This window comes from Oryctolagus cuniculus, chromosome 5, assembly GCF_964237555.1.
Source record: "Oryctolagus cuniculus chromosome 5, mOryCun1.1, whole genome shotgun sequence".
Taxonomy (NCBI): domain Eukaryota; kingdom Metazoa; phylum Chordata; class Mammalia; order Lagomorpha; family Leporidae; genus Oryctolagus; species Oryctolagus cuniculus.
The window spans coordinates 90,583,902-90,610,989 of NC_091436.1; the positions used below are offsets into that span (position 1 = coordinate 90,583,902).

General features: G+C 40.1%; 1 long non-coding RNA gene across 1 annotated transcript in view; it reads right to left on the reverse strand.

Annotated features, from left to right (window-relative positions):
- Nucleotides 1-1,919: 1,919 nt before the first annotated feature.
- Nucleotides 1,920-27,088, reverse strand: part of LOC127493011 (uncharacterized) — a 168,068-nt gene continuing 142,899 nt past the window's right edge. The window contains exon 2 of the long non-coding RNA XR_011388638.1: nt 1,920-2,205. This is a non-coding gene — a long non-coding RNA (uncharacterized lncRNA). The remainder of the gene's footprint in view (nt 2,206-27,088) is intronic.

The following is a 27,088-nucleotide window of genomic DNA, read 5'->3' on the forward strand; positions in this document are numbered from 1 at the left end:
TTCCTTGCTACAGCTTTAGGATGGTAGAAGTCTTGATTCCTTGGCCGGCACCGTGGCTCATTAGGCTAATCCTCCACCTGTGGCGCCAGCACCCTGGGTTCTAGTCCCAGTTGGGGCACCGGATTCTGTCCCAGTTGCTCCTCTCCCAGTCCAGCTCTCTGCTGTGGCCCAGGAGTGCAGTGGAGGATGGCTCAAGTGCTTAGGCTGTGTACCTGCATGGGAGACTAAGAGGAAGCACCTGGCTCCTGGCTTCGGATCAGCACAGCACGCTGGCCACTTGGGGGGGTGAACCAATGGAAAAAGGAAGACCTTTCTCTCTGTCTCTCTTTCTCACTGTCTAACTCTGCCTGTCAAAAAAAAAAAAAAAAAAAAAAAAAAGAAAAGAAAAAGAAAGAAGTCTTGGTTCCTACTTGCCCTTTACTTATATGGATAATCTAGTGCCATATTTTTTTATCTGGTATTTGGCATAGAGTACAGTAGATACTGTGCAAGTTTTCTTTCTTTCTAGACTGTCATTCCTGGTCCTATGGCTAGAGAGAACAAGTTTCTTGGGGTACTTTTTTTCAGCACTCACTGGGATTTCTAACTTGTTGACTTTTTTTTTTAAAGATTTATTTATTTATTTGAAAGGCATAAGTAGAGAGAGAAAGGGAGATAAAGGAAGAAAGAGATTTTCTGTCTTCTGGTTCACTCCCCAAATGGCCACAGGGGCCAGAGCCAGACCAAGCCAAAGCCAAGAGCCAGGAACTTCATCTGAGTCTCCTACATGAGTGGAAGGGGTCCATGTGTGTAAGCCATTTTCTTCTGCTTTCCCAGGGATATTAACAGATAGCTAGATCAGAAGTGGAGCAGCTGGGAATAAAACTGGTGTCTTTAGGGGATACTGGCATCTCAGGTGGTGGCTTAACTCACTATGCCACGCTGTTGATCTCAACTTTTTAAGGCTCCATTCTGGGATATGTAAAACATAAGAATATACAAGGACCTCACTACTGTGTTGTTCTTTGGTCTTTATTTATATAGCCAGCCTCCCTTCTTTTCACCTTTCTAACTTTGTAAGGGTTTTTATATGTGACATCCATGACTACAGTTGTGCTAGTGGGAGGAATAGGGAAAAACATACCTTCTCTATTCCTCTAGTCCAGCAGTATCTTATTATTCACTAGGAAGATTTAGAGAATATCTTGGGGTGTTTGGTTACAAAGTATTTATTAGGCATAGCATCTGAAAATATTGTTTTCACAAATACCCAGAGGCCACAAATAATATTTGGAAATAACTTTGATATCAAAATCACATTAAGAGAGTTAGTGCTAGATTGAAAAACAGAAACATCTAGCTCTTCCCTAAAATACCCCTTGAATGTTGGTCTGTCTGTGAACTTGATCACTGGTTCTGAGACAAATCCTAGATGCCTGTAGTTTTGTTGTGGTTGTTGTTCTGGTTTTTGCTGAGGTTCATTATGCATTTAAGGATCCTAAATTTCTTTTCTTGGATTATGGAAATTGAGAGTTATAATAAAGCTACTTACACAAAGTTATTCATAATTTAATGTTACTCATCCAGTAGCATTTGCATTTTAAAAGAGGGATGCCATAAAAGGGCCATATTCGAAGAGTGCACTTTATATAATACGTTTTCCATCATAAGTATGTGAAATTTTTTGACAAAAGAGAAAAGATCTGCTAGAAGTCCACAAATTGCAAGAAGATAATCAGCTTGTAATCCACATGTAGTCCTATGTGGTGACACATAATAATATTTTTCAACCTTGAGATGTTAGGAATCTTCACTTCATGTCTATATGTATGGACTTTCTATATGAAAAAATTTTGTGCAGAGGTGTGAATGCATTGGAAATTATTTTCAAAAAGTTCATGGAAAGTGCATATTATGAAAAAACTATTATCGGGTTTTAGTACTTTAAAAAAATTTTTTTATTAAAACAACACAAACACACAGAAAGTACAAAGCAGTAGGAAATTTAAATATCCACATCATAACACGTAGGTGGCACTTCAACTGCCAGGGATGAAAGAATGCTTGAAGGAGATGGCGACAGATGATCCCCACGGTGGAAAAGCCATCTTCACAGGCGAAGGGGAGTCCAGCCATAACAGGTTCTCAAGTTCTCTCTCCTATTCGAGGATCATGAGGGGAGGTGTGTGATCTGGTGCCCTTCGGGCAGGTCAAAACCCTCGAAATCTAGAGGATGGAAGGGAGAGAATTTTTCCATTTCTAGACAGGTGTCATCTGAGCCAGGACAGTTTTATGTTTTAACGTTCTTCTTGGCCATCTTTTTGGCACATGTGGGCAAGGTGTGACTGTTGTCCTTTGAGGGGACCATGGTTTTCCCTGACCCTTCTGTAGCTCTGTTGCCAGTTCCCAGAGCCTTTCTGGCAGCGTTAGGTAAGGCTGGTTGAGCAGCAAACCTATTGACAACAGTGGTGTTGAAACCTGTGATCTAGGGCCAGTGCTATGGTGCAGCTGGTTAAAGCCCTTGCCTGAAGCGATGGCATCCCATATGAGTGCCAGTTCTAGTTCTGGCTGCTCCTCTTCCAATCCAGCTCTCTGCTGTGGCCCTGGGAAGCAGTGGAAGATGGCCCAAGTCCTTGGGCCCCTGCACCCGCGTGGGAGACCCAGAAGAAGCTCCTAGCTCCTGGCTTTGGATAGGCACAGCTCCAGCCGTTGCTACCAATTGGGGAGTGAACCAATGGAGGGAAGACTCTCTGTACCTCTCTCTGTAACTCTTTCAGATAAATAAAATAAATCTTTAAAAAAAAAAAAAAAAAGAGGCTGGCGCCAGTACCCCGGGTTCTAGTCCCAGTTGGGGCGCCGGATTCTGTCCCGGTTACTTCTCTTCCAGTCCAGCTCTCTGCTGTGGCACGGGAAGGCAGTGGAGGATGGCCCAAGTGCTTGGGCCCTGCACCTGCATGGGAGACCAGGAGGAAGCACCTGGCTGTTGGCTTCGGATCGGTGCAGCGCTCCGGCCATAGCGGCCATTTGGGGGGTGAACCAACAGAAGGAAGACCTTTCTCTCTGTCTCTCTCTCTCTCACTGTCTAACTCTGCCTGTTAAAAAAAAAAAAAAAAGAAAGAAAAGAAAAGAAACCTGTGATCTCCCACCTCAGGCTTTCGCTGAAGACCCTGACCCCATCTTCAGCCCATCCTTGTGAGTCACGTGGGTACCAGGTTGTCCTTTTTCCTTATCAACAAAGATCAGAGTAGCCATTCTGGATTATTCCAAATCTCCACCAGTTTCAATATTTTTGCCCTAAATTAGGTTACCTTATAATTCCATTTTCCAGGAAACTTTTAAAGCACCCTCAAATATTCTGCTTGACAGAAACAAATCCAGCTCAAAGCATAAGATGTAAAATTAGTTCCTTAGAGGCTCATAGAAGCCAAGGTTGTTCTGGATTGAAAAACTTTCTTGTGTTCCCGGATGTCCAGCACAGCATTAGGAGTGTATCTTGGGGCCAATGTTGTGGCATAGCAGGTAAAGCTGCTGCCTGCAGTGCTGGAATTCCATGTGGGCCCCAGTTCAAGTCCTAGCTGCTCTACTTCTGATCCAGCTCTCTGCTTTGGCTTGGGAAAGCAATAGAAGATGGCCCAAGTCCTTGGGTCCCTGCACCCGTGGGAGACCTGGAAGAGGCTCCTGGTTTCTGGCTCTAGATCAGCCCAGCTCAGGCCATAGCAGCCATTTGTGGAGTGAACCAGCAGATGGAAGACCTCTTTCTCTCTCCGCCTCTGCCTCTCTGTAACTCTGCCTTTCAAATAAACAAATAAATCTTAAAAAAAAAAAAAGAGTGTATCTTTAGGTTCAGTGAGGCCATGGTCTAATCCTTGCTCTGCGTTTAATTAGTGGTATTAGTGGTATTGCTTCAATGATTTTTCAAGCCTCAATTTTCTCATCTATAAAGTAGACATAAAGAATATTATCTGGGGCTGGCCTTGTGGTGTAGCGGGAAAAGCCAATGCCTGTGATACCAGGGTCACTGGTTCATGTCCCAACTGCTCTCCTTCCCACCCAGCTCCTTGCTAATGTGCCTGGGAAAAGCAGCAAAAGACGACCCAGGTGTCTGGGCCCCTGCCACCCATGTGGGAGACAGATGAAGCTCCTGGATCCTGGCTTCAGCCTGGCCCAGCACTGGCAATTATGGAAATCTGGGAGGTGAACCAGCAGAAGGAAGATCTCTTTCTGTGGCTCTGACTTTCAAATAAATACAATCTTTAAAATAAAAGAATGATATCTCTTTCATGTGAGATAATTTATGTAAGTCACTTGCCATAGTGGCAGATACATGGCACATACTCGAAAAATGTCTGGAAAATGTCTTTGAAAAATTGAGACTACTGTAGTTAATATGTCTTGCTTCTCTCTCTTAGAAATATACCATCCTTGCTTTAAAATATTTCAAAACCAATGGATAATGAAAGATGAATAAAAACATATTGAGGGACAGTGGTCTAAAGCAGTCAATGGACATGCTACCTGATTGACAAGAATTTTACATGAGCTTATAATTTTGTAATCATGAGCCAGTTGCTCAAAATGCTAGTCATGTTTGCATATTTGAAAATAAAGCAGGTTTATTGCTTTAGCCACACCCTGTGCTTACAGTAAAACCTATGCCTACATTTTAATATCTCCATTGCCAAATCCTATATCAGATAAACTTAGTCTTGGACTCAATAAACTGGGTTAATTAGCTTTAAAGGCACCATCAATGATATTTCATTCAAATCTATAATTGTGTTAAAACTACAAAAACATTCTGATCATGTGTAGGACCCTATAGTGAATCAGTAGCTGTCCAGCAACTCTAGAGTTCGGAATTTTAAGACCTCAACTACCTGAACCTTGCATTGCAGATAGTATTCAGAAGATACTAACTGCTTGTTGAGTGAATTTAATGAAATTAAGTTAAATGGAAGATAAATTAAGCTCCTTGACTCCCAGAGAAAGCACAAAGGGAGGGAATTAGCATTTTTATTTTCTATTTTTTATTTGAGGACTACCATGTTCCCAGGGGAAAGGGATGGTATGCAGTTGGCAGAATACTGTGTTATGAAAACCAATAAGAGCATGTAGGAATTTGTGCATGTCATCACCCCCATGTTTGGACAACTTCCTTGGAAATTACCGTAATTCTAGCAATGTGATTCTTTCTATTTAGGGGAGAAGCAGAGTTAATGCTATGGAGAAGAAAATCAGCCTTCACTGAGCACCTACTAAGTGGCCTACACCATGCTAATCAATGTATATAGGTTTTCACTTCATTTTCTCAACATCCCTGAAGTCATGCTTTGGAGCGTAGTAGTACTATTTTAGCAACCCTGGCCCTGGCCCAAGAGAACATCAATGTGTGAAGGAATAATGCCCATTTTCCAAAGATTTGCATTTTAATAATAAGAAACAGGTGGTAGAAAGGTGTGAGGGTACAACCTTGCACTGGGCATTATTTCTGTCTGTCTGGCTATCTATCTAGTCTATCATCTATAAATCTATATACTGAGAGAGGGAGGAAAGCAGGAAGAGAGAGAGAGAGAGAGAGAGAACTCAGAGAGTTGCAGTACCCTCATTCAGTGTGGCTTAATTCTATCTACTCATATTGTTGATTTTATATCTTACCGTAAGCGTAATATTTGAAAGGGAAATATCACATCATGGAAAATAATTGTAGTTTATTGTACTGATTCAACGTAGATGCTGCTTATATGTGCTTAACCTTATCTTCTTGATCACTTATCCCACTTTTTCCCTTTTCCTTTTTATATACCCATTTTCATGAAGCTGATATTGGCACAATCAGAGTACCCTCTTCATGCAACTACAAGGTGAAACATACATGTGGGCCTTGTTCTCCCTTTTGTGCCCACGTGGATGCCGTCACGGGGATGGTGGCCAGCCACTCTGGGGGCTGTAAACTGTGAGAGCATCTACTGGAGATTACAGTTGCAGCAGCAGATGTTTTTCTTATCTTGCAAAAAGTCACCAGCATTTAAATGCCTTAATTGTTTGTTTATGTGTTGTTACTACTGAGGCTCAGGGGGAGACCTCAAGCAATGTTCTAGGTGTGCACACTCATGACTCTCAGAAAGCCACTCCTGGCCCTGAAGAATTCTCTCTCTGTCATGGCTTTAGTCCCTCAGGGACTGCCTAGGCAGCCACACACTGGGGAGGAGGATGACCGCACTGACTCTGATTCTTGGGCCTAGTGCATCTTTCCAATTCCCCTTCTCCTAAAATTACTTCTGCAGTCAAACGCTGCCAATATGAGTGAGTTCCCACGTTGCTGGTTTCCTTCTTGTCATCCTTTTCTTACTGAGTAAGTATACTCCAAAACACAGGAGTTCCTTGTCTGCCAAACCATTGTTAATTCTTGGCCTCCTTTGTGTATAGCACAGGCCTGGCTCCACTAAGTATTCAATGAAATGGAAGGAAGGAAGGAAGGAAGGAAAGAAGGAAGGAGAAAGAAAGAAGGAAGGAGGGAGGGAGGGAAGGATATGAACTCTTTTAAAGATGGTATGACAATCTTCTAAAATGTGCTTAGATATCTTTAGCTCCATGAGGAAATCCTTTCATTTTGGCATTGTTATAATAATCCTTATTCAGAGGAAATGTGGTCACCCTATAATTTGCATCATTTTCCTCATTAACCTTTTTCAAACAATATGGATATGGAAGAGATATGGAAGCCTCTTAAATACTGAAGTCCCTGATCCAACTCACAGTAGTTTTCAGATCCTTTATCATTCTCAGTCCCTGGTTTCTAGAAGTTCCCTGATTTATCACATTCTCTATTTAAAATGTAGCATTCAGCCCTGAATACAGTTCATGAACTGGTAATTCTCACTGACTGCCATCCTGCAAAATATTGTGCTGTCAAGATACCCAGAAAACTCACTCAAGTTCATCTTAGCCACATGAACATTCTTGCTTCTACTCTGAATCACTCCCCAGCTTTTCTACCATGGGAAACTAGTTAGAAGAAAACTTGAGCACACCTTTTCCCTATCACTTTAAAAATCAGGCTCAAGAGGTTTCCTCACATTTGTTACCAGGTCTCCATCTGCTGGGCCTTTCTGTCTAAAGTCAGAATGCTTCTTAAAAAGGAAGCCCCCAGCCTCAACTCCAGCCCCCAAAGTATCTCTTTCTAATAGAACCATCCCCGGGAGATTAAAAGAAAAAGCATCAGTCATCTTTTTATGCATTTTGACTAGATGACCATTGTCCTTCTGTTCCTGAGTTGGGGTACGGAACAGGAGTGGAGGCAGATGCTGTATATAGTAGAGTAGGGGTCATTACTGATATTCATTTAGGTATTCTGCTGGTAAAAATGGTGTGTTCTTATCTGTGGAGCCATCTTAAACCTTGGGTGCCATTTTAGGCTCTGGCTCCCATTGCCATCTTACACAGTAAATTTCAGTCCTAAGCCCAGCCTGGCTTTCTAGAAGTCAGGTGACCAAATGGCCCAACTACAAGCGTCAGCTCCACCCCCACCCTAACGGGATTTGTTGCTCCTACTTCCCTACCCCCTGTAAGGCTATAACTGGACCAGCTTCCCATACATGCATTGTTTTTTTCCCCCAAAGAAACCTTTTACTTAAGGAATACAAACTTCATGCATTTCATAAGTACAACTTTAGGAATACAGTGATTTTTTCCCAACATACCCGCCCTCCCACCCATTCTCCCACCCCTCCTCCTCCCACTCCCATTTCCAGTCCTATTTTCCCCTAAGATCCATTTTTGATTAACTTTATACACAGAAGACCAACTCTATACTAAGTAAAGAGTTCAACTTGACCCCTTTTCCCTTTTTGCCCTCTCTCGCCCTCTCCCTCCAGCCTGTTGGGTTTCTCCCATCCTACAATAAACCTTTCCTTCAACTTCGGTGCTTGGTGTATTTTGTGGTGGCCTTTTGTATTCAATGGCTATTAACAGAGTTCATGATTGTGTTGGCTTCTTTGCCTGCCTTCTGATGGTGCATATTCTTACTGAGCTTGTGGCTAAGAAAGATCTCCTTCTAGGCTTGTGCAAATTGCCATTTGAGGCACAAATTTAATATTTAAAATTCTTACTTTTGCTTAATATAGTTTGTTAATAATTAAGGCATTTAAAAATCTTGTATTTGACTCAAACTAATTTGGATCTAATATGTAAATAAAGTCTTAATTTCTTATTTGACATGAATTATTGAAAAGTATTTACTTAAAAAATGCCAACATATTTTATCCTATTTCTTCATATTTTGTTAATTTCCAGTGTTATTATTTTGATCAGATTATACATATATGTGTATATATAAAACTACTTTCTAGAAATTGTATTGTTTTGCAAGTAGCATGCTAATTCTTATGTTTTGAAATGGGTGTACGATAAAATTTATTTGTTTTTTGGCTATAGAGTCTGATATAAATCTACTTATGCTTATTAACGAGCTTACTTAGATCTTTGGTTTCTTGTTATTATAGGTGACTCAATTCACTGAACCACTACTATGTGCCTTATATGCAGTATCTTAGGTAATTCACCAAGTCACTGCCATGCATTTTGTATACATTATCTCCTATAATTCTCATAATCATCTTATTTTATTGTTTTTTCTTATTTTTAAAATGTTTTAAAGATATTTTATTTATTTATTTGAGAGGTAGAGTTATAGATAGAGAGAGGGATGGACAGAGAGAGATCTTCCATCTGCTGGTTCACTCTCCAAATGGCTGCAATGGCCAGAGCAATGGGCTAATCCGAAGCCAGGAGCCAGGAGCTCCTTCTGGGTCTCCCACTAGGGATCAGGGACCCAAGCACTTGGACCTTCTTCTACTGCTTTCCTAGGCCATAAGCAGGGTGGTCTCCCAATCATCTTTTTTGTTTAACTTTTATTTAATGAATATAAATTTCCAAAGTACAGTTTATGGATTACAATGGCTTCCCCCCCATAACGTCCCTCCCATCTGCAACCCTCCCCTTTCCCACTCCCTCTCCCCTTCCATTCACATCAAGATTCATTTTCAATTCTCTTTATATACAGAAGGTCAGTTTAGCATATATTAAGTAAAGATTTCAACAGTTTGCTCCCACACAGAAACATAAAGTGAAAAATACTGCTTGAGTACTAGTTATAGCATTAAATCTCAATGTACAGCACACTAAGGACAGAGATCCTACATGAGGAGTAAGTGCACAGTGACTCCTCTTGTTGACTTAACAAATTGACACTCTTGTTTATGGCATCAGTAATCACCCTAGGCTCTTGTCATGAGCTGCCAAGGCTATGGAAGCCCCCTGAGTTCACCGACTCTGATCATATTTAGACAAGGCTATGGTCAAAGTGGAAGTTCTTTCCTCCCTTCAGAGAAAGGTACCTCCTTCTTTGATGACCCATTCTTTCCACTGGGATCTCACTCGTGGAGATCTTTCATTTAGTTGTTTTTTTTTTTTTTTTTTTTTTTTTTTTTTTTTTTTTTTTTTTTGCCAGAGTGTCTTGGCTTTCCATGCCTGAAATACTCTCATGGGCTTTTCAGCCAGATCCACATACCTTAAGGGCTGATTCTGAGGCCAGAGTGCTGTTTAGGACATCTGCCATTCTATGGGTCTGCTGTGTATCTCACTTCCCATGTTGGATCATTCTCTCCCTTTTTTATTCTATCAGCTAGTATTTGCAGACACTATTCTTGTTTATATGATCCCTTTGGTTCTTAGTCCTATCATTATGATCCATTGTGAACAGAAATTGATCACTGGGACTAGTGAGATGGCATTGGTACATGCCACCTCGATGGGATTGAATTGGAATCCCCTGGTATGTTTCTAACTCTACTGTTTGGGGCAAGTCCGATTGAGTATGTCCCGAATTGCACATCTCTTCCCTCTCTTATTCCCACTCTTATATTTAACAGTGATCACTTTTCAGTTAAGTTTCAGCACTTAAGAAGAATTGTGTATTGATTACAGTATTCAACCAAAAGTATTAAGTAGAACAAACAAAAAAAAATATTAAGAGGGATAACATATTAAGTTGCTCATCAACAGTCATAGTGTTCATTTCACTTTAACAGGTTTCCTTTTGGGTGCTCAGTTAGTTGTCACCAATCAGGGAGAACATATGGTATTTGTCCCTTTGGGATTGGCTTATTTCACTCAGCATAATGTTTTCCAAATTCCTAACAGGGATCACTTTTCAGTTAAAATTTAAACACCTAAGAATAATTGTGTGTTAATTACAGAGTTCAACCAATGGTACTAGAACAAAAAAAATACTAAAATGGATAAAGTATTACATTGTACATCAACCGTCAGGACAAGAGCTGATCAAGTCACTGTTTCTCATAGTGTCCATTTCACTTCATCATCTTAAATGCAGGTACCAGCTATGAGAAATCTGATGTTTAGCATTTATCAGCTAGAACACTGTTTTGAATTTTTGTGTTTATGTTATGACTTTTAGAAGGGGATATGAAATGAATTTGTCAAATGGTATCTTTACTGAGGTCAGTACTCAGAAACCATCTACGTCTTTCTTTGCTTCCCTGGTTCCTGCAGATTCATTAACAGCCATTGGTCACCATATGCAAAGCTTTGTGCAAAGTTTTATAAGCAAAAGAGAGATGCTCTCAGTGGGATATTTGATGGGGTCCTGGCCAAACTTTGGAGACTGTACCTTAAGTGGACTTTGTTTCTTCCTTATTTCAAAACTTCTCTCTCAAGTCACATTAAGGGGGTTAGCAGCTCTAGTCCTGTGGTAAACCTTCCTTGTAATATATTAAGTCTTTGGTCTTCTAGATGCTCCTCGACAACAATTTTGGGAACCAAAGGATTGGGAATAGAAACACAGTTGCTGCCAGGTTCAAACTGAAGCCTCCGTCTACCATTTACTCTATGTCAAGTTATGGCATGATATATAATTTCTGTGGGCCTTACTTTTTTTCAATAAAATTGGAACAATAACCTATCTCAAAGTTTCTTGTGAGGATTAAATGAAATGACATAATGTCAACTGTCTGGTGTTGCATGCACTCCCCTTTCTTCTGTCTGCTGTTCCTATTGTTTTTTTTTTTTTTTTAAGATTTGTTTATTTATTTGAAAGAGTTACACACAGAGAGAAGGAGAGGCAGAGAGAGAGGTCTTCCATCCGCTGGTTCACTCCCCAATTGGCCAGAGCTCTGCCTATCCGAAGCCAGGAGCCAGGAGCTTCCTCCAGGTCTTCCCTTGTGGGTGCAGGAGCCCAAGGACTTGAGCCATCTTCTACTGCTTTCTCAGGCCATAGCAGAGAGTTGGAAGGGAAGTGGAGCAGCTGAGACTCAAACCAGGGCCCAAATGGGATACCGGCACTGCAGACAGCGGCTTCACCTGCTATGACACAGCGCTGGCCCCTCCTATTGTGGTTAAGCAGACTATCCTAGACAATGGCCTGCTGGTTGGCCCCCTAGTCACTGTAATCATTTCACATTTACTCTTACTGAGATACTGTCCTCTTTAGTAACCCATGTGGAAATTCCCTGGTTTAAATTAGGAAGGGAATGTATGCAATGATTAGGTATTTAGTCTTCAAAACATACACACACATACACACACACACACATTCACAAAACACTGTATACTCTCAATAAGTTAACAGCACTTGCTAGTAGTTTTGGGTTTTTTTTCCTCCTTCAGGAGCAGAGATCTGAGAATCATAGAGCGGAATACAGGGCTTGCATATTTTGTTTAAGGGTGAGAGGGATGTCCAGTCATGCATTCATAAATTTGTTCTACAAATATTTACTGAGTACCCTGCTTGGGCTAAGTATGATAGGAAATAGGGAATGGAGCCATCCTCTGTGTTGTAAGGAGTTCACCATGTAGTAGATATTTTTGCGAGGAGGGCACACAGGTAATTAGAATTAAAGGTAATGTGATCCAGCTTTCTGTTAATGGCCTAGGAAAAGCAGTGGGAGATGGCCCAGGTGATTGTGCCCCTGCCACCCACGTATGGAACCTGGAGGAGGCTCCTGGCTGCTGGCTTCAAACTGGCCCAGCCCTCTCCCTCTCTCTCTCTCTCTCTCTCTCTCTCTGTGTGTGTGTGTGTGTGTGTGTGTCCTTTCTCTTTCTATGGTTCTTTCAAATAAATGTATAAATTTGAAAAAAAAAAGAATTTAAGGTAATCTGTGATGCTGGAAGAGAAGGCAAGGCTGGCAGGGCCATTCCATTTCGTTGCCTGGGCCAGCTGGAGGTGCCAGGCATCTGCAAAGTGTCAGAGTGCTCCAGGGAGAAGTAGGGTGGAGGCAGTAAAGACCCTATCTGCCAACCCCACAGTTTTGCCTCTGACTGGATTTATTACTCACATATGCAAATCTGAGCCTCAGGATCTGGATATAAACTAACCCAGTTCTTCTGCAGCACGCCACTATTGCTAACACAGCATTGGAGTCTCCAAGGAGGGCTCAAAAATATAGTGTGGTCTTAAAACCCAAATACAGACCTTCAACAGTGAGGCCACCTAGTACAGTTCACAGAGCACATACTGTAAGGCCCCAGTGATCGCTTACTGGCAGATCTCCGGCAAGTTATTTTATTTCCATGAGATGTGGTTTCCTGCTATTTTGCATGAGAATAATAATCCATTTCTTAAAGTTTGTGGTGAGGGTTCAATGAAATCCTTCTTAAAAGTGTTTTAGTTCATATTAAACCTCTAATTATTCTTAATTTCCTTCTTGCCTTTTTAGCACCTTCACGTGCCTCGTATGAACTCGGATGAAAGTTCCTCAGTGTTCACTGTGGTTCATTGTGGTTACAATCTCCTTCATCCTTTGCTGCTTGTAATTCTGAAAGACAAAGTTGTTCATGGTGGACCAGCATGCTGCCATGTACCGCATGTGTCGAGGTTAAACTTTCACTGGTAATTTGGTGTTATGATTTTTTGGAATTTTTAAATTCATTGAAGTTATCTCTAATAGCAAATAGGGTCTCTCTTATTTAAATTGTTCTTTCATTGAAAAGTATGGCATTTAGATATATTTTTTTCAAAGTTCTCAAAACCAATTTTGTTGGTACTTTATCTACAAAAGTATAATAAAATGTATTTTGAATAATGAAAACATTAACTTTTTAATCTTCAAAAAGAATTATTAACAAAGACTTATTTAGAAGTAGAAAGGTAAGGTTTTCAATCTTGCCAAAACCAGAGAATTCATTTTATAAAAAAAGAAAATATTTTATAGTCTTTGTCAGAGTGAATGGTTCAGATGCCAAAAAAGATTAATCAGTTCATCTTTTCTGAAAATGAATCTGGAAGTCATATTATTCAAGGTGTATCATATATGTTCATGAAAAGTCTATGTACCTAAATCTGTATATGTGAATTGCATGAAATTTGTTTACCTTAATTAAAAAAAAAAAAAGTCTAGTTGCAGCCAGCATTGTGGAGGTAGTGTTTTAAGTGGTCTCCTGCAATGCTGGCATCCCATTTGAGCTCTGCTTCTAGTCCCAAATGTTCCACTTTCGATTCAGCTCCCTCCTAGGAAAGATATGTGGGATGATGGTACAAGTAGTTGGACCCTTCTCCCATCTGGATGGAATTCTGGGCTCCTAGCTTCTGCCTGGACCATCCCTAGCCATTGCAGCTATTTGGGGTGTGAACCAGTGGATGAAAGATCTTTTTTTTATTTTTATTTTTTATTATTTTTTCTAATTTATTTGAAAATTATTTGACATGTAGAGTTATAGATAGTGAGAGAGAGAGACAGAGAGCTGGACTGGAAGAGGAGCAACCTGGACTAGAACCGGCGCCCATATGCAGGCGGAGGATTAACCTAGTGCGTCATGGCACCGGCCCTGAAAGATCTTTGTATTTCTCTGTCTCTTCCCACAATGCCTTTCAAAAACAATCACCTAAAGATTTAGAAGTTTTATTTATGGGTTTAGTATTTCATTACTTTTTCAAGAGTCTTCTTTTCACTGAAACAAGATGAAATTTGGCTTCTAATTATTATACTAATGATTGTATTTTGCTTTGCTTTGTAATTTTTTTACAGATTTATTTAGTTATTTGAAAGTCAGAGCTACACAGAGAAAGAAGGGGAGTCAGATAGAGAGAGATCTTTATTCGCTGGTTCACTCCCCAATTGGCTGCAATGGCCTGAGCTGTGCAGATCCAAAGCCAGGACCCAGGAGCTTCTTCTGGGTCTCCCATGTGGGTGCAGAGGCCCAAGGACTTGGGCCATCTTTTACTACTTTCCTAGGCCATAGTAAAGAGCTGGATTGAAAGTGGAGCAGCCGGGACTTGAACCAGCACCCATATAGGATGCTGGCACTGAAGGCAGTGGCTTCACCCACTACACCACAGAACCGGCCTCTGCTTTGTCATTTTGAATCTTAGGACTTAGGGATTTCTGAGTGTCAGAAGGTATGAGGTGAATTTCCTAAGGTATGTCCTAATATGAGTGGCCATTACATTTCTAGTTTTAAAATATTTCTATTTCATAAGTAATTTATTTCTACACAGATTCAACTGTAGAAGCAGTGCATACTTGCAAAGGCCCTACTGCATGAAAGCAGTTTGTGTTTCTGTTTTCAAAGAATGGCAAGGATATAGGGTGCTGCTGTTCTCATGATTTGGAATATGATTATGCTGGTTGTTCTAAAAATGATTTGCTTTAAAAGTTTGGTTGGCTTCACAAAGATAGCCTGAAATTTAAAGCAATATTCTAAGGTTATAGTACACGAGCTTAGTATTTTAGTCTCTAAAGTCTAACTGTATCATGGAACAAACAAATTGAATAATGACTTGGATGGCTTTCTTAGTCATAGTAGGGCTTAGTAAGTAGTTGTTAACTGGCTTATGATGGTTACCAGCCGATGGAATCTGGAATGATATGTCAGGACATCAGGCACTGGAAAGAGCAAATTCAGAAAAATCTCTCTCCTTATTTATGGACCAGAAGTGCTGAACACCAGCTGCTTCCTCTTATTACACTTTGGACCGTGCCCTCTTTCAGCAAGTATGCTGAGCTGTAATCCAGGGCCTCTCTGATAAAAGGCCCACAATCTTCAGAGTTTCCTACAGATTTTGTATTATACTTCCCTTCTTCCTCCTTTTTTATGGCCTTTTTTTCTTAAGCTGCTCTGGAAAATGTTATAAATGCAACAGTGACAACATGAATTTCAAAGGCCTGTGGAGTCTGGTTCTAAATCAGCTCAGGACATTGAAACTATTTCCTGGTTCTACTTCTATTTCTATTCTCTTGATTTTGCTGAAATAGAGACGCTGATTGAGAGGCTGGCTGGAAATATTCAGAGACCTGATATTTTGTGAGCAGCTTCTGCTTCTTGTGTTTTAGAATGTTTGGGGAATGCAAATAGGATATGCTACTTCAGCAATGTTCATATGTACTTCCATCAGAAAACTTGAGAAATTTGGTGTTTTTTTTTTTTTTTTGAGAAATTTGTTTCAGCCACTGAAAATATAGTAAACATGACATGTCTGAATGTATTGAGTGTTTACTATGTGCAAACCAGCCATGTTTTTTGTCCTCATGGCGTTATCAGTTCTGCCTTTCCTACTTCTCCATGAAGCTTACCCATGGGTACAGGAGTTCTAGGTGTTGCTAGCAGATTTAGAACACGTCAGAATGGAGAAACCAGTGAGAGAATATGAAAAGGAGTAAGAGGGTGTGGAGAAAAAAGAGATTACCTAGGAGTGTGTGCATAATGTGTGGAGGTGGGGTTGGGAAGGAATGCATGAGCAACTGTGTTGGGAGTCAGTGGCACGGACCTACTACCCCTGCAGAATGTGTTACCCATTGTTACCCCTCCTACCATGTCAAGGAGATGATATTATCGATTTTGTCAAGTTACCCAGAGTCAGACTCAATTACGTAGCTCAGAGAAAGTAGGACTTCTGACTGCCAGTCCAGACTGCACTTCCCCTCCTTTTTGGCTCATTATAAAAACTTCTGTGCTGACCTGTGAGCTGATAAGTGCCAACTGGAGTCAACTCACTTGAGAGGAAAAGGATTCATGGTTACAGTGTGGCTGTAAGGCTTCTTTAGTACTTTTGCTGTCATGAATCAAGAACTGGGAATAGGAGAATTGAGAATTGCATTTTCTCACCTGTGTGGAAAAGATATTTAGTGGCTTCACTGGATCACAATAGATGTTGTCCTGAGGATACATCCAAATATCTGTGGTTTAGCTTTGCACTGATCATACCCTGTCTTTGCTGCCTAACTGATCCTCTCATTTAACACACTTCTTGACAATTTCCCCCTTTTCTTCAAAAAGCCTCTTCTGGTCTGTCTGGGTTACGTATTGACCTATTTATTTTGTGTGTGGGTGGTTTTTGTGACTCCTCCTGGCTCAAAAATTTAATGACTATGTCTAAATTTTAAATGCTGGGCATAATGGAAATCCTTACTGAAATGAAAGTGCACCTGTTTCACTTCCAAAGTCCTTCTGAGTTTGCATATCAGTGTTTGTAGTTCTATAGATCAGATTGTGCCTGTGAGACCTAGGTTATAGTCTTGATGTTTAGGTGCAAATTAGCACATATATCTTTCTTACAGGCCATTCTGTACTATGAACTCAGAAAGGCACCCTGTGTATGGTTTTGGAGGGCCTGATTAAACAATGGTCCTGGTGGCCTGGACAAGTGGATGAATTTTATTCTTAGTAAATTTGTCATGACAAAAACAACTCAGTGGTAAGCCTTCTTGATGAGGTGTCTTTTCTCGGTAGCAACTTATTTGCATATGAAAGCAAGTGCATAAATATGTGGTGAATCCATCTGCAAGTTTTTAGAAGTGAGAACTTGACAGGTTTGGGCTAGTCCCAGAAAGCAGAATAAGCAAAATTACCCTGGTGCCAGTACAAGGGGTGGAGTTTCCATAAGAGCTAGGCCACTGCTTCTCAGTTTCCTGCCTCTTTAGCCATGGAAAAAACCAGAATCTGCAGTTTTCTTTATTAACCATTGTATAAATGACGCTTTGTGCTCAGAGGTGGGAAGACTCAAAGAACTTGCTGGATTCTTCTCTGGTGTTGGCAAAAACAATTGTTTCATCAAATTTATGGACTGAGCACATATTTCAAGGCCACTTACCCTCTGGGAGATAGGAAACAAATGGGGATATGCTTGAATTTTAGGGAGTTAAGGGAGAATGGACTTCAAAAAACATGAAAAAGACATGTCAACAAGGGAAACATGAGGAAATACAGTAGTTCTCCCCTTATTTCAGTTTTGCTTTCCTCAGTTTCCATTACATGTGATTAACCATGGCCAAAAACATTAAGTGTAAAGTTCCAGAATTAAAAAATTCATAAACTTAAAATTGTATGCTATTCCAAGTAGGTTCATATCTTGCACCAGCTTCCCCTCTCCCATTATGTAAGGTAAAGAATGCAGACTGATGCCTCCTCAAACGGGGCACCAAGTGTAAGAAAAAGGGGCACAGAACAGAGAGGAGACAGAATATGAGCTTGCAGCCTGACGGAATTTATCCAGAGACAATAAACTTGCAGAGGTCGACCAACTACCAGCATGTACAGAGACCAGACAAACACACGGCAGAGGGCCCAGACCCCAGCAGGCTGGGCCTTTTTCTATCTTACGTGGGTTAGGGGTGGGGGGCAGTAGGCAGAGATGATCTTCCCCATACATGTTCTTTGCTTTTGGTCCACTGGCTTTCAAACTTGGGGAAGAATGCAGGGGGTGGGGTGGGGAACAATATAGGATGTGAGACTGAACTGGTCTCTTGAAAGAAGGCAGGGGTAACAAGAACCTAAAATTGCTGAGGCTTCTGTCCTTGTTCTGTCAACATGTGCCACAAATCATTTCTTTGTTTAGCATATCCATGCTGTATACGGTACCAGCCCATTTGTCAGTAGCTGTGCTGGTAATTAGATGGACTTTCATGGTATCACAGTGATATTCAAGTATCCCTTGATAGTCTAACACAGTATTACTATGCTACTCCTTTACCTCACTTCTTCTCATCACATAGGCATTTTATCATATCAGAGCATCACAACAAGAAGGGTGAATACAGTATAATAAGATATTTTGAGAAAGAGAGAGATGGCATCATATCATTTGTATTACTACATATTGTGATTGTCCTCATTTATTAATTATTGTTGTTAATCCCTTACTTTGCCACTAAGATGAAAGAAATTAAACTTTATCATAGGTACAAATGTATAGGACAAAACATAGTACTTATAGGATTTTTTATTAGTCATAGTTTCAGGCATTTGCTGGGATCTTAGAGCAAATCCCTTGTAGATAAGAGGGTTTACTCTATACTTTCTTAAATTTAATTGTATACTAGTAGCCAACTAGTTGCATCAAAGGACAGCTTCATGCATGAAGTGATTCTTGAGAAGATCTTTCAAGTAGAGCAAGAAGTAACCCACATAGGATAGTAGGAAAGATATTTCAGTAGGGGAATTAGACATTAATGGTGTTTACTGAATAGACTGCATAATGAGAGCACAAAGTATGTATTGTGGAGCATGATAATAATTGTATTTAACCAGCGCCATTGCCTGTCCCACCTTAGTACCAACCAAACAAAAATATTTCCTCAAATTGTAATCTTCTATAGCTAGTCCCCTAAGCCACTACTTACGGATTATGTGCAAATATCCCAAGTCTTCTCTTTCTGAGTATATGGTAGAATTGTACTTCTCTGTCTTATGTGACCACATGACTTGCCATGACTGGTGAAACAAGAATAAAGTGGTATTGTGAGACACAGCAGCTCTCTTTCCTATTGTAGCAATTCTAAGTGCGTGTATTGAGATGGAGGCTTCATTGGCCTGAGCCCCTGTACGACTATGTTAAGTAGAGTTCCCCTGATGATCACCTGCATTTTACATGTAGCACAAAGAAAAATAAACACTTGTTGTTTTAAGGCACTGGAATTTGAGAGTTGATTGTTCCTGAAGCATAAAGTCACTCAGCCTGGATGACACAAATGTTAGACTCCTATTTTCTCCAAGCCTGACATTTGCCTCACTCTTCAACTCCCTGCACTCTGATTTCTATCCGTTTCACTCTAACTGTTGTGGAAAGGTCACAGACTTGCCATACATAATGATGACTTCAGGCTTTATCTCACTGGATGCCTTTGCAGACCTTAACACTATTGATCACTACTTCTTTCTTCAAACTCTTTCCTCTCTTGATTTCCATGATATTGCTGTTTTTATTCACCTTCTAGATAATGGAAAATGCATTTTGGGTATAAAAATTCAAGGAATTATAGGAGGAGGCATGGTACCACAGGTTAAGCTGTCCCCTACACGATGGCGTCCAATACTGGTTTGAATCCTTGCTGCTCCATTTTCAATCCAGCTCCCCGTCAATGCTCCTGGGAAAGCAGTAAACAATAGCCCAAGTGATTTGGCCACTGCCGCATGTGAGACACCCAGGTGAAGTTCCTGGCCCCTGCTCCTGGCTTCTGCCTTACCCAGCTGTTGTGGACATATGGGGAGTGAACCAGCAGATGGAAGATCTCTTTCTTTCTCTTTTTCTCTCCCTCTCTCTCTGTAGCTCTATGTTTCAAATAAATACATAATATTTTAAAAGAATTCAAGTAGTCTAATTTACTTTCTTTTTTTAAAAAACTAGTTCGAGGGTACTTCAATAAGTTTGCTGGGCATGGGTGTTTACTCTAGTGTTGAAGATGCCAGTTAAGACCCTCACATTCCACACTGGAGTACTTGGGTTCAAAATCTGGCTCTGACTTCTGACTCCAGGTTTCTGGTAATGGAAACCTTAACAGGTAGAAGTGATGGTTCAAGTAATTGGGTTCCTGACACCCATGTGGGAGACCTAGATTACGTTTCTGGTTCCCAACTGTTGTAGGCACTTGGGGAGTGATTCAGTGAATGGGAGCTCTCTCTTTCAAAATAAGTAAAAAAATAATAATAATAATAATTTAAAAGCTTATGGGGAAATTAACTCAAAAGATAATTTTTGTTTTTCCTCAAAAATTGAAATTGTGCATAGATTTTTCATATTACAGGTTTTCCATAAATTGTGTGATGACTCTGTATGTGTGTATAATTAAGATACTTTGGGGCTGGCACTGTAGTGTAGCAGGTAAAGTTGCTGCCTGCAATGCAGGCATCCCATACAGGTGCACATTCTAGTGCCGGCTGCTCCACTTCGGATCCAGCTCTCTGCTATAGTGTGGGAAAGCAGTAGAACATGGCCCAAGGGCTTGGGCCCCTATAACCACGTGGGAGAGCTGGAAGAAGCTCCTGGCTCCTGGCTTCGGATTGGCTCAGCTCTGACTGTTGCGGCCATTTGGGGAGTGAACCAGCGGATGGAAGACCTCTCTCTGTGCCTCTACCTCTACCTCTCTCTAACTCTGCCTTTCAAATAATCTTAAAAAAAAAAAAAAAAAAACTTAAAAAAAGATACTGTGACTCCTAGATGTTTGCCTCCTGCCCTCAGTACTTGCTCTGCAACATAGCCTTGTAGAACCAATAAAAGTCTTTGAAACTGTGAAAGTCTTTGAAAGGTCATTCAAAAGTCACCCACAACTGAACTTCTCAGTCTTCTCAAACCAGATTATTCTTTAAAGTCACAAAATCTCTAACTGAGCATTTTGAGTTCTCTTCCTTATTGATAGCTCTTCAAATCAACTTGTGACCAGATACTACAATTCTGTTTCTAAACTTTATCTTCCTAATTTTTTTTCCATAGCCCCCTCCTTGTAATTGTTGTTGTCATAGTCCAGGTCCTCATTATTTATCTTCTAGTTTCCTCTAATAGCCCCTGGATTGGTCTTCCATTGTCTATGGAACTTTTGGAAAAATGTTTCTAAAATATAAAAATTGCTATGTTTCTATATTTTTACTTACAATCTTTGATGTCATCTCATTATATCAGAGTTAAAATTCAAACTTGTTGCATAGATTTTAATAAGCTGTCAGCTACTTAACAACCTGATCTCATCACCTACCAGGTGTGCCTTGTTTTTTCTCCAGTGTTGTTTTTTTACCTCTGTGTTCTTTTACATCTTTTCCCCTAGACACACATTTTATTCACCTGGATAATACCTACTTTTTACCTAAACCTAACAATCACTTTTCCCAGAAAGCCTTCCAAATACTTCAATTTAAGGTTTTAGGGATTTTTTTCTCCTTGGTTCTATAGCATTTATAATATCTATTGATGGAAATTTCTGTATCAGTGTCTCCTCCAAAACTGTGTTACTCAACACTGTAAGTCCATTTTTCAGTTGTGCATTCCCCATACCTGGCAAGTGCCTGATAGCCATTCAGTATGCAATGGATGTATGGTGAATGAATTAAGAGCTAATGGATCTGGAAGGTCATGATTATTAGCTTTACTTTTTAAAAAATGTATTTCTTTCTTTGAAAGGCAAAGTTAGAGAGGGTGAGAGTAAGAAACAGAGAGAAAGAGAGAGAGATTTTTCATTTTCTAGTTCACTCCTCAAATGGCTGTAATGGCCAGGGTTAGGTCAGGCTGAAGCCAGGAACCAGGAGCTTCTTCCACATCTCCCATGTGGGTGCAGGAGCCCAAGCCTTTGGGCCATCTTCCACTGCAGAATTTTTGTGAGCCATCATAGAACTTTAAGAAGTTGGTGATATCCAAATGATACTTGCAGAGACAGTTACTATATAATGCAGCAAGCACTTGAAATTTCTTAGGAGTGCTGTGAAGTCTGTTGCTGATGGTAAGTTTGGGAAGTAAATGCAGAACTGTAGGACTATGGTTTTTGATTCCTCCAAACTCCATTTTTAAATAATTCCTACTGTAAGTTATCTATTATGTTTAAAGTTGAAATAAAATATCAAAAGCAGTATTGTTAAGTACTTTGTAAATTCAAAGAAGAGAAGCCAGAATATTTGAACAAACATTTAATCCCTACATTTCTAACTTGCAGTCTTCAGTTTTTTGGTAAACATAAATGTCACTTTAATTTTGACATTTATGAAATCTAAGATACCTAGCCTACCTCCGAAAGCTTTTGGTATTCTTTTTCTCACCCTTTTTACAGGAAACTCTCACCAGTTCTCTTATTCTGTCAACTAACCTGAACTGTTTTCCTTTGCTTCTACTATATGAGTATTAGATTTTAATTACTAGCACAAGATATCTGAAACAACTAACTCATAAAGAGAAAAAGATTTTATTTATTTCACAGTTTTGGAAGTTCAAAGTCCAAGATCTAGTGTCTCATTGCCTTGGCCTCTTGCAAGGATAGCAGGGTGGAAGAGCAAGTTGGAGTGAGCAGTCATGTACCATACCAGGATGCAGAGAGAGGGAGAGAGAGCAAAAGAGAGGAATTAGGCTCAAGATCAGATTTTACAACAACTCTTTCTTGCATACTATTTTCCAAGGGCATTCCTTCAGTCACCTGTGGAACACTCCCTAGGCCCACCTCCTAAAGTTCCACCACCTTCCTAGGTTGCCATCCTGGGGACCAAGCCTTTAACACATGGGCCTTTGAACTACATTCAACAACCACACCATAACATTTGCTTTTTTTCTGCTTCACTGGAATGTTCAGAGGCTCGGGAAATGGAGAAGAAGTGATTGAGAATGATTGGTTTTCATCAGAAACATCGAAGTATGTGAAGAATAAGTTTCCCAGCACTTCTCGATCTGTTGAATCCTGTGTCCTACTAATTCTTCCAGGGCTGGTGGTTTGGTTATCTTTAGTAAAAGCCAGGCATGATTTCAAATGTCACATTGTAGAGAAATCACTCTCTTTGTCGCTAGGAAAGAAAATAGAGATAGAGGAAAGAAAGATGCCTTCTTGTATCTGGAATCTGGCACTGTCAGCCATTTGGAACATGCCTCCCAGGCTCTGTCTGGCCTTGGCTTGTAGAAGGCAGGGTTGCTGTGTAGCACAAGGAGGTGCAAAAACAAACATGGGCAAAAAACCAGATACTTGACTGCAAGAAAAGCTTGAGAATTATAAAAGTGAAATACTACTTCCAGCTGTCACTTCATGCAAGGATTAAGTTGAGCTCAAGGGGCTGCAGAAACTAAACAAGACAGTATTGATAAAAGTTTTCGAAGATGCTTTGTGTTTTCTACTGATGGATTACTCATGATTCTTTTGTCTATTTATCTACTTGCTCATTCACTTACTCACTTCATGTATATATTTGAAGACATGCTGTTACTGCTTCTAAGGTATATGGCAGCACTTCATATTCTTTACTACACATAGCCAAGGGCACTCTGCCTTTCAGTATATATTGTCTCTTGTCGTGGCTCCTTCTTAGCCTCATGATCTACATAAAACTTTGTTGACTGTCATCCAGTGATCAAAGTGTAACACATCAGTAGGCATACATTCAGTGCATATTAAGTTTTTTTTTATTAATGGAATATGTTTAGACAGATGTGTCCCCACCATTATTTCTAGCCATTGATATCCGTGATACACAGTCATATTGTTCTGTGAAGTTATATTCCACTGGCTCAAAATCCACAAACGGGATGAACATTTAGTTTATGAGTTAAGATGCCCATGACGCACACTGGAGTACTTGCTTTTGATTCCCAGCTTTGGCCACTGACTTCAACTTCCCATTAATGCAGATTCTGGGAGGCAGCAGTGATGACTCAAATCATTGGTCTCCTGGTTCTCTTCCTTCCATAGCTCTAGCTGTGGTGGGCATTTGGGGAATGAACCAGCAGATAGAAACTCTTTCTCTCTCCTCTCTCTGCTTCTCAAATAAAAACACTCTTAAATTGGTTATACAACACACCAACATGCATGTCTATACATGGCCATTCTTCAGCTGTGTAATATGATCTCTAAGGTTGTTCTCTTGCTAAGCTTTGCCCCACGGCAAGGCCAATAGCAGCTCAGAAGCATACAGTAGAGAAATACAAGGTGATGTAGCCATACTTTGCACAACCCCCATTTTATATCCAGCTTCCATTTTTACTATAGTAGCTGCTACCCGAAGCTTATACAGCTGTATTGCTTTTCAGATGAATGGAATAGGGAGAACTAATTTTCAAAGATTGTTAAATCATAAGCACCCACCTTGCTGTCTTCTACTTGCCAAAATGAAGATCTCATCTGAAATCTAGTATCTCTCAAACTCACTGTCTTTATTAGACTTTGATTATTCTTGACTGGAGGAACTCTTAAAACACAGGGTCTACTTATTACTGCTGTCGGAGAAACATTTCCACATGTGGGCTTGGGAACCAGGTCTTAAGAGGAAAAAGGCTAATCTGATCATAAACCATGGAACCCTCCTAAACCTGTGTAAACACTGGCAGAGGTATTTCTCAAAGTTCATTCCAGAAGGAAGGCAACATTTTTGTGAAGTTTGTGAACCTTTATTCAAATTCAAAGCCTTCATTCAGGCTTAGGAATTCATACTGAGCAGTATGTCTCATCCTATGCCAGCTGACGCTCAGACTAATATTCTACAAAATTAAATATTTCTGCTAATGGTGCTGTTCCTTAGCTATTTGAAAATATTTTCTAATAAAGGAAAATGTCAAGGCATGTCAAGAGCAATATTTTTTTGCTATCCAGTCATTAAATTCTTAAACTTCATAATGAAACTCACAACCTTTCCCACTGTAACTTTCATTATTCTGAGTATGTCAATCATATTGTGTAGCAGCTAAGAGCTACCCTTTTCCTTTGTCTGTGGATAAATATGTAGCAGGTGTTAATATTAAAAGCTGTTCACATTTTGTTTCAAATTTTTCCTTGTCAGTATTAAGTTTATTTTTTTAAAATGCTTCAGGAGGAAACTATCAAGCAGTGTTGTGATGTCAGAAGACTTCCAAAAGGCAAGGTACAGTTGTATTTTTTTCACAAAAAAGTATTGTAAATAACTTTATACTCATGAGTCATAGATGTACTCAATGAGGAGCTTGGAATTGCGAAAAAAGAAACACTTGTAGATGTTATTATCATTGACAACTGTAAGATCTGAGGCACAGAGAAATTTAAGCAATCAAGCATTATGGGAAACAGCGTGGTGCAAGGGCACTAAGTTTATTCTGAGAACATAGAATTTCTGAATTCTGATACTTTTCTTGGCTTTACAGTCATGCATGACCTAATCATAGGACACATGCTGAGAAAAGCGTGGTTAGTGATTTCTCTGTTGTAGTGACATCATGGAGAGTAATTACACAAACTAGGAAGATCTAGGAAAATCACTGCATATGGCCTCTTGATGCAATCGAGAGGCATGGTAAACACAAGAAGTATATGTGCTACACTTTTATGCATCTGGCAGCACAGTAGGTTTGTTTACATCAGCATTACCACAAAGGGGCTATACGGTTCTAAGGCATTATAATAGCTATGGTGTCACTAAGCAATAGTAATTTTTCAGCTCTATTGTAGTCTTATGGAGCTCATATTTTCTATATGATTTGTGTTAACCAAAATGTCAAGTGGCTCATGACTATTTTATAAATCACATATGAAAAACAAAACTCTCATTGATGTTACCCATTTAGATATTCTTTCTTTTTACACTTGATTGTTTTGGCTCTGCAAACTTCCTTGAAATACTCTAGACTAGGAATTCTCAAACTGTGTTCCTTAGATCACTGTGGGTCCCTGTGAGGTCAAAACCATTTTTGTCACAATACTAAGACATTAAAGGCATTTTATCCTGTGTTACATTTGCATGGACAAAGTAAAAGCTATGATGAGTAAAACTGCTGATGCCTTAGCACAAATTACGGGAATGGTTCCAAGTTGCACTAGTAGCTATTGAAGCCTTTACCAGTAAAAACTCAGTAAATATATACATAAGTAAATTTTTAAAAAAGATTTATTTATTTATATTAAAGTCAGAGTTACACAGAGACAGAAGCAGAGGCAGAGAGAGCAAGATCTTTCATCTGCTGTTTCACTCCTCAATTGACTACAACGGCCAGAGCTGCACTGATCTGAAGCCAGGAGCCAGGAGCTTCTTCTGGGTCTCCCAAGTGGGTGCAGGGGCCCAAGGACTTGGGCCATCTTCAGCTGCTTTCCCAGGCCACAGCAGAGAGCTGGATCAGAAGTAGAAGAGCCTTGGCGCGCGCCGCGGTTCACTAGGCTAATCCTCCGCCTTGCGGTGCCGGCACACTAGGTTCTAGTCCCGGTCGGGGCGCCGGATTCTGTCCTGGTTGCCCCTCTTCCAGGCCAGCTCTCTGCTGTGGCCCGGGAATGCAGTGGAGGATGGCCCAAGTACTTGGGCCCTGCACCCCATGGGAGACCAGGATAAGTACCTGGCTCCTGCCTTCAGATCAGCGTGGTGCGCCGGCCACGGCGGCCATTGGAGGGTGAACCAACGGCAAAGGAAGACCTTTCTCTCTGTCTCTCTCTCTCTCTTTCCACTCTGCCTGTCAAAAAAAAAAAAAAAAAAAAAAAAGTAGAACAGCCTGGATTCGAACTGGTGCCCATATGGGATGCCTGCACTGTAGGCAGCAGCTTTATCTGCTACGCTACAGCACCTGGCCCCATAAGTAAATTTTAAAAAGCAGCTTCACTTATTTAAATAGCACAAAATTATCATATTTGGTGTCTTGGCTCTATACATTTCTTAAATTTTCTATGGGAAGAATGCACAAATCACTTCCGTTCCATATCAAAGCAGGGTGCTTATTTCCAGAAAAAGAGCTTTTGGTTGTGGGTTGAACTAGCTACTTTTCCCACAAAATACTATTGATACCATTGCTTTATGTGTAAGAATGTTTGACAAACTAAAGTTAATCAGACCTGGGTATATGTTTTCTTAAAATCGAAGAAAGTGAGCCTATATCTACAAGGAAAAAAACTGACAATATTTGTTGTCAGTGATAAAATGCAAGCTTTAAAGCAAAATACACAATTCTGGAGTACTTGCGTCTACCGTTAAAAATTTAAAAGGTGTTCATGCTTTGAGACTTTGTGATGTGACTTTGATCTGATAAATCAATGTGATTTTTGGATATTGTACAATAAGAAGGGTAAATGGCTAACTTGTGATCTGAAAACAATCATTCATAGGCAAAAGATTCATTCAAGTAAGATAGACCAATTGATTTTAGTGTATCAGAATACAGAAAGCACATTGACAATGTTTTTGATTACACATGGAA